Source organism: Panthera tigris, chromosome E1 (genome assembly GCF_018350195.1).
Source record: "Panthera tigris isolate Pti1 chromosome E1, P.tigris_Pti1_mat1.1, whole genome shotgun sequence".
Lineage (NCBI taxonomy): Eukaryota > Metazoa > Chordata > Mammalia > Carnivora > Felidae > Panthera > Panthera tigris.
This window is the reverse complement of record NC_056673.1, coordinates 23,390,507-23,398,525: the sequence shown is the minus strand read 5'-3', so window position 1 is coordinate 23,398,525 and position 8,019 is coordinate 23,390,507. Positions and strand designations below refer to the sequence as shown.

The 8,019-nt window shown below is 38.8% G+C and overlaps 1 pseudogene; it reads left to right on the top strand.

The window, feature by feature from the left end:
- Positions 1-390: 390 nt before the first annotated feature.
- On the top strand, positions 391-1,519 carry LOC102969636 (annotated as a pseudogene).
- The last annotated feature ends 6,500 nt before the right edge of the window (positions 1,520-8,019 follow it).

Genomic DNA, 8,019 nt, shown 5'->3' with positions numbered 1-8,019 from the left:
AAAGAAATCAAGAGTAAAGAAATGGAGTAATTTCTCTTTTCCACCCAGATAGTAAATTTAAATAGAAATTTATGATTATTATGGCAGTTATAAAGTCTTAATGTGACTGATGCATTGGCATACCCCCCAAACTGTTTTTTCTTTCCTTTTACACAGAAATAAGTAAAAAGATCATTGAAAAGAACTGTCCTGGGGAGAGGGGAACCCGAGGGCCTGAGGACCCAACTGCACATCCAAGTGGTTTGAACTCTGAGCCTCTTGTAGTCCTGATGAACAATTTCACTTTCCTCAAGTTTGTAACAGTTGGAACTTCAACAGCTGTGGGTTTATGCACTTTGGGACCAGTCAACACGGTGCAGAGTTCAAAGTGCTAAGAGACAAGAGATCAAAATGGCTTCCAGAGGAAAGACAGAGACAAGTAAATTAAAGCAGCATTTAGAGAACTAAATTGGAAGAAGAAATTTGAACAGACTAATGCAGCAATTACAGGCTCTGGAGGAATGCAGAGAGGAATGTGATAGAGATGAATATGAAGAAACCAAAGAGGAAACTCTGGAAAACTAAGTGAATTTAATGATTCAATGGAGAAAATTGAAAAGTCTGAAAATATGACTTTGATAGATGAGCTAAGTGGAAAGCAACTGCTAAGTGGAAAGCACCTGGAAGGCAGCTATCAGCCAGGCCTTTAAAACTCTGGAGGTTTTCAGGGGTGTCTGGGTGGCTCAGTTGGTTAAGCCTAGGACTTTGGCTCAGGTCACGGTCTCAAAGTTCTCAAGTTCGAGCCCTGCATCAGGCTCTCTGCTGTCAGTGCAAAGCCCACTTCAGATCCTCTGTCCCCCTCTCTCTCTGCCCTTCTCCTGCTTGCTCACACTCTCTCTTTCAAAAATAAATAAACATTAAAAAAAACAAAACAAAACCTTGGAGGTCATCAGATTATTTGCAAAGAAACAACCAGGACAGGGGCACCTGGGTGACTTAGTCAGTTAAGCGTCTGACTTCAGCTCAGGTCATAATCTTGCAGTTCATGGGTTTGAGCCTTGCATCGGGCTCTGTGCTGATGCCTCAGAGCCTGGAGCCTGCTTCAGATTCTGTGTCTCCCTCTCTCTCTCCTCTGTCTCCCTCTCTCTCAAAAATTAAATAAACACTAAAAGAGAAAGAAAGAAAAAGAAAGAAAGAAAGAAAGAAAGAAAGAAAGAAAGAAAGAAAGAACAAAAAAGAACGAACGAACCAGGGCACCTTCAGACAAGGTGAGCAGGGATGGATGGAGATCTCATGGCAGGAAAGTTGGAAAGAGGCCTGTACACTCAAGACAAAGTGGAGATACTAGCTGCTCTCAGGAAACTTAGGGAGAAGCTGACTGCAGATGATGAGGCTTCTTGTCAGCACATGCAGGTGCTACACTCAGCCAGTTTGAGAAAGTCTCTACAGACCTTGGCTTTGGAGACAAAGTTCTTGCACTGGCAAGCTCTGAGTTTGAAAAAACGAAAACATGACATGGTGTGGAACCTTGGGACATTGATCACATTCTTATTATTCTAGGGATTTTGAATCATTGCAAAGAAATCACGAGATTCTTGAATGCATTGATAACCTAAGAAAAGGTGACAGAAAAACATACTTGTGGCTCCTGGTTATACCCTTCATCATTGTGCTTTGTGTAGGGCTGCCTGCCTGAGTGATCCTAGACTTTTGGAGATGAGGGACCCATTAGACCTTATTCATTATGTCTTGTGTGTTTGAGAGAGAGTACAGAAAAAAGTTTCTCTGTTTTTATTAAGCCTTCGTGTTTTTTTTTAATGTTTATTTTTACTTTTGAGAGAGAGAGAGAGAGAGAGAGAGAGAGAGCAAGTGGGGGAGGGGCAGAAAGAGAGGGAGACACAGAATCTGAAGCAGGTTCCAGGCTCTGAGCTGTCAGCACAGAGCCCAACATGAGGTTCAAACTCACGAGCCATCAGATTGTGACCTGAGCTGAAGGCAGACACTTAACCAACTAAGCCACCCAGGCACCCACAAGCCTCCTTGTTTTTAAGTGCTGAGAGTAAATGAAAAGATGTGAACTAAAAAGCAAAAAAACAAAAAAAAAAACAAAAAAACACAAAAAACAAAAAAAAACCCAAAAAAAGTGCTGGTAATGAGGTGATAATACTTCTACTATCACAGCTTGCCAGATACTATTCTAAATATTGTTCATATATTAATTTATTTAATCTCACAGCAACCCTGCATAGTAGACCCTATTATTAGACTCAATTTACAATCGACAAAACCAAGGTTCTCAAACTTTCTTGATTAACTGTGGTCTTCAAGTCTCAGTAATTTTTTCATGACAACTCACACCAAAGGAAATACCTAGTAATTCCACTTGTTAAGTTGTTAGATCCAAATATCTTAACACATATTTATGATTTCACAACTGAGTAGCCATTAAAATACATACAAATTGAAAGAGCGAATAGTATTCTTATTTCATTAAAAATTTTTTAATGTTTATTTATTTTGAGAGAGAGAGACAGAACGTGAGCAGGGGAGGGACAGAGAGATATGGAGACAGAATCGGAAGCAGGCTCCAGGCTCTGAGCTGTCAGCACAGAGCCCGATGTGGGGCTTGAACTTATAAGCTGTGAGATCATAACCTGAGCCAAAGCCAGATGCTTAACTGACTGAGCCACCCAGGTGCCCCTATTTCATTTTTAAATAGTCAAATTACTTGCTAATGGGAGATGTGAGGCTGTTGGGTGCTGCACAACTTCTCCAACCTTGAGCTCATATTAGACACCACCACACTCATTTCCTGCTCCATACTGATGGTATTCATGCAGTGCTTGCTTTTCATCACAGCAAGTGCAGAAAACTCATCTTTGCAAAGATATGACATCATTAAAAGAGTAAGTTTAATGTTGAAACCATAATCTACCTCATACTAGAAGTTCACATAATTTCTAACAGATGTTGAGTATCACTATGTTGCCCTTAAAAAATTTAAATATTATATGTTTCTAATAAAGACCATATATGAAAGCCCCACAGTGAATATCACACTCAATGGGGAAAAACTGAGAGCTTTCCCCCTAAGGTCAGAAACAAAACAAGGATGTCCACGCTCATCACTTTTATTCAACATAGTACTGGAAGTCCTAGCCACAACAGGCAGACAACAAAAAGAAATTAAATTCGTCTGAACTGGTAAGGAAGAAGTAAAACTTTCACTATTTGCAGATGACATGATACAATATATAGAAAACCTGTGAGATTCCACCAAGAAGCTACTAGAACTGACAAATGAATTCAGTAAAGTCACAGGATATAAAATCAATGTACAGAAATCTGTTGCATTTCTACACACTAATAATGAAGCAGTAGAAAGAGAAATTAATAAAACAATCCCATTTACAATTGCCTCCAAACTAATAAGATACCTAAGAATAAACCTAACCAAAGAGGTAAAAGACCTGTATATGGAAAACTATAAACATTGATGAAAAAAATTGAAGTTGACACAAAGAAATGGAAAGATATTCCATGCTCATGGACTGGAAGAATAAATACTGTTAAAATGTCTATACTACCTAAAGCAAACTACAGATTTAATGTAATCCCTATCAAAATACAAACAGAATTTTTCACAGAACTAGAGCAAACAATCCTAAAATTTGTATGGAACCACAAAAGGCCCTAAATAGCCAAAGCAATTTTGAAAAAGAAAAGCTAAACTGGAGGTATCACAGTTCCAGATTTCAAGTTATATTACAAAGCTGTAATAATCAAAACAGTATGGTGCCGGCACAAAAATAGACACACTGATCAATGGAACAGAATAGAAAACCCAGAAATAAACCTACAATTATATGACCAAGCAGGAAAGAATATCCAATGGGAAAAAGCCTCTTCAACAAAAGGTATTGAGAAAACTGATCAGCTACATGTGGAAGAATGAAACTAGACCACTTTCTTACACCATCCACAAAAGTAAACTCAAAATGGATTAAGGACCTAAATGTAAGACCTGAAACCATAAAAATCCTAAAAGAGAGCATGGGCAGTTATGTCTCTGATATCAGCCATAGCAACATTTTTCTAGACATGTCTCCTGAGGCAAGGGAAATAAAGGCAAAGATAAACTATTGGGACTATATCAAAATAAAAAGTTTCTCCACTCAAAGGAAACAATAAAACTAAAGGCAACCTATGGAATGGGAGAAGATATTGCAAATGACATATCTGATAAAAGATTAGTATCTAAAATATATAAAGAACTTATACAACTCAACACCCGAAAAACAAATAATCCAATTACAAAATGAGCAGAAGATACGAACAGACATTTCTTCAAAGACTTCCAGATGCCCAATAGACACATGAAAAGATGCTTAACATCACTCATCGTCAGAGAAATGCAAATTGAAACAACAGCAAGATATCACCTCACACTTGTTGGAATGGCTAAAATCAAAAACACAAGAAACAAGTTTTGGAGAGGATGTGGAGAAAAAGGAACCCTCGTGCACTGCTGATGGGAATATAAACTGGTGCGGACACTGTGGAAAACAGTATGGAGTTTCCTCAAAAAGTTAAAATTAGAATTTCCCTACGATCCAGTAATCACACTACTGGATATTTACCCCCAAAACACAAAAACATTAATTCAAAGGGATACATACATCTCTATGTTTATAGCAGCATTATTTACAGTAGGCAAAGTAAGGAAGCAGTCCAAGAGTCCATTGATAGATGAATGGATAAAGAAGACGTGGCATATATATGATTATAGTGAAATAAGTCAGAGAAAGACAAATAACATACGATTTCACCCATTTGTGGAATTTAAGAAACAAAACAAATGAGCAAAGGGGAAAAAAAAAGAGAGAGAGAGAGAGACAAACCAAGAAACTTAACTATAGAGAACAAACTGATAGTTTCAGAGGGGAGGTGAGTAGGGGGATGGGTGAAAGAGGTGATGGGATTAGGAGTACTCTTGTGATGAGCACTGGGTGATGTATGAATTATTGAATAGCTGTTTGTACACCTGAAACAAATGTAACACTATATGTTAGGCATATTGGAATAAACAAAAAAACAAATTAAATGTTCTGTGCTTCCCCATAGGCTTATTGCTATGCACCCTGTGGTATCTTGGGCTACAGTTTAAGAACTGTGGATCTAACACAGAATTATTTTCAGTTTGAGGGACAGAACTCTTGGGCAAAAATACAACTCAGATTGTCATATGTGATATTACTTAATTTGTGTGAATGTTAACAAATTTTATAAAACATTAGTATTTTAAAAATCTTGCTCTCCATGTATTATTTATTTATTTATTTATTTATTTAATTTTCCATGTATCTTTTTTGTTTTACTTTTTAAAAAAATTTAAAAAAATTTTTATGTTTATTTATTTTTGAGAGAGAGAGAGAGAGAGAGAGAGAGAGAGACAGAGCACGAGTGGAGAAGGGGCCAAGAGAGAGGGAGACACAGAATCTAAAGCAGGCTCCAGGCTCTGAGCTGTCAGCACAGAGCCTGACGTGGAACTCGAACTCGTGAACTGTGAGATCATGACCTGAGCCAAAGTCTGACACTTAACCGACTGAGCCACCCAGACGCCCCTTAAAAATTCTTTTAATGTTTATTTATTTATTTTTGAGAGGCAGTGGGCAGAGAGAGAGGGAAAGAGAGAATCCCAAGCAGGTTTTATGCTGTCAGTGCAGAGCCCAATGCAGGGCTCAATCCCACAAACTGTGAAATCATGACCTGAGCAGAAGCCAAGAGTTGGACACTCAAATGACTGAGCCACCCAGGTGCCCTTCCATGTATCTTTTAAATGCATGTCTCTTACTTTGTTTTGTCTAATTGCTTTGGGATAAACTCCTATTTTGCAAATGACAAAGCAGAAACAGAATCGTCTGGAATGAACAATGAAATGTTACATCTTAAGGTCAAGGTAAATCACTGCATTTAAGGAATGGGAAGCAAAGACATTCCTGAAATGATAAACATTTGAAGCTGATATATATACTTAAAAAATACTTTATACTACCAAGTGCATAGAGTGAACTCTAGGAACTTTGCAAGTTTAACTGAATGAACTTCTCTTTTAAGCAACCTTATTACTTGAAAATCTGGATGGTTTAAACCAGTATACAAGGGGCTTATTTGTTTTACAAATGATATTATTTGAGAGTCCTTGGTGCATTTAAAGTAGGATGTGGTTCCCTGAAATTAAGATGTATGCCTAACTTTTTGGACACATTATTATAGAAAATATCTCATTGTTTACATTGCATTTTGTGTTTTGTCTTTGAGAAGGGCAGGAAGTGAAACATCCATCTCCTAATTGTGTACAAAGGGAAAATGAGGCACAGAGAATAGTGAGTTTAGCATCATGCAATAAGAAATTAGAAGGCATCACCTACTCATCTTGGTTATGAAAAATCATGTGAAAAAAAATCATGTATGAATGTTAGTCTCTAAATATCATAGTTCTTTTCACAATAAGGTGATGATACACAACAGTCAGTCAATAAAATTAAAAATGCCCAGGGGCTCCTGGATGGCTCAGTTCATTAAGGGTCTGGCTCTTGATCTTGGCTCAGGGTATGATCTCATGGTTTGTGAGTCTGAGTCTTACGTTGGGCTCTGTGCTGACAGCACAGAGCCTGCGTGGGATTCTCTCTCTCCCTCCTTCTCTGCTCCTCCCCTGCTTGTGCTCTCTCTCAAAATAAATAAATAAACATTTAAAAATGTTCTTTTTTTTTTACAATGATTTTGTACTAAAGTTAGTGTATGTGATTTTTCCTCAAGAATTGAAGTCTCAATTCTGCTGACTGTACTGACATAGTCAAGATAATGCCAGCATACGGTATGCCATGAGTGGTCTGAGTGATAGAGGCTTGATAACAAGCAGAAGGAGATGCTCACTGCTGGTTTACTCCTACAGCCATGCTAAAGGGTTTACTTTGATTAGTGTGACATCAGCACATATTAATAGAATGAAGAACCAAGAAAATTTCACTTCACTTTGCCATCATCATTTTGATGGTTGATTGACCCAACAAAGCTGGGGTTCCCAGAGCACTGAGTAAAACAACTCTGAGGCACCTTTGCAAAGTTATTCTGCAGCCCGGACTGAAATACTGTTTTCATATCTTCCGTGGGGCCTCTGTTATTTTAATTATGGAGAAATTACAGAGCACTGTCCTCCCCAGGCAGTTTGCTGCATGTGGCCCCTTTCTTTTCACTGTTCAGGCTGAGTCCTGGGATTCTTTAAGGTAGAAATAAAAGCATTTCCCTGGGTCCTTGGGAAAAGCAGGGAAATCTGAAATAATCCTGATGGAGAAGTGGTCTTTTTATAGATCTGAATACTAGATCTATTGTTGCTCAGGTGTCCTGAACGATTGTCTTCGGGACTGTGAACCAGAGTTCCCTATCCGAAGTTTCATTTAAATGTCATGATGAATTGGTTGCAAAAAAGAGGACAGGGAGGAATGTGAAAGGGCTTGTATAACAAAGAACCATAAATCATTGCTGGTGCAGCGGGCCCCCCATCATTCAGCCTGTGGGCTTCTTGACAGAGGTGCTGCAGGGAGAGAGAGGAGAGGGAATGGGGTCTTCCAGCTGTGGGACTGCAGCGTCCTCCAAACCAAGAAAGCCACTTAGCCCCAACCAAATCCTTCCTGAGGTAGGAACTTATCATTTAAGGAATGAAAGATAGGGGCAGAGGGACCTCTATCTACTATGGTGCAAGGCACTATGCAAGCTGCCATGGGGGTGGGCAGGGGAAGGGAAAGGGAGAGTAAGACCAAGATAAATAAGATACAGCACCTGCCTTACTATTTATTAGACATTATGGCAAGGACTCTGCCCCCCTCTTCAGCATAAACACTAGTACATAATTAGGGTGTGCCTCACTTGATAAAACAGCGGTATTTCTGAGCCTTACCGGCATTAAAGTGAATTTCCACCCACAAAACCGGCCGCGTTGCTCTCCATTGGGATTCGTTTCCTCCTTCCTCACATTCCTGT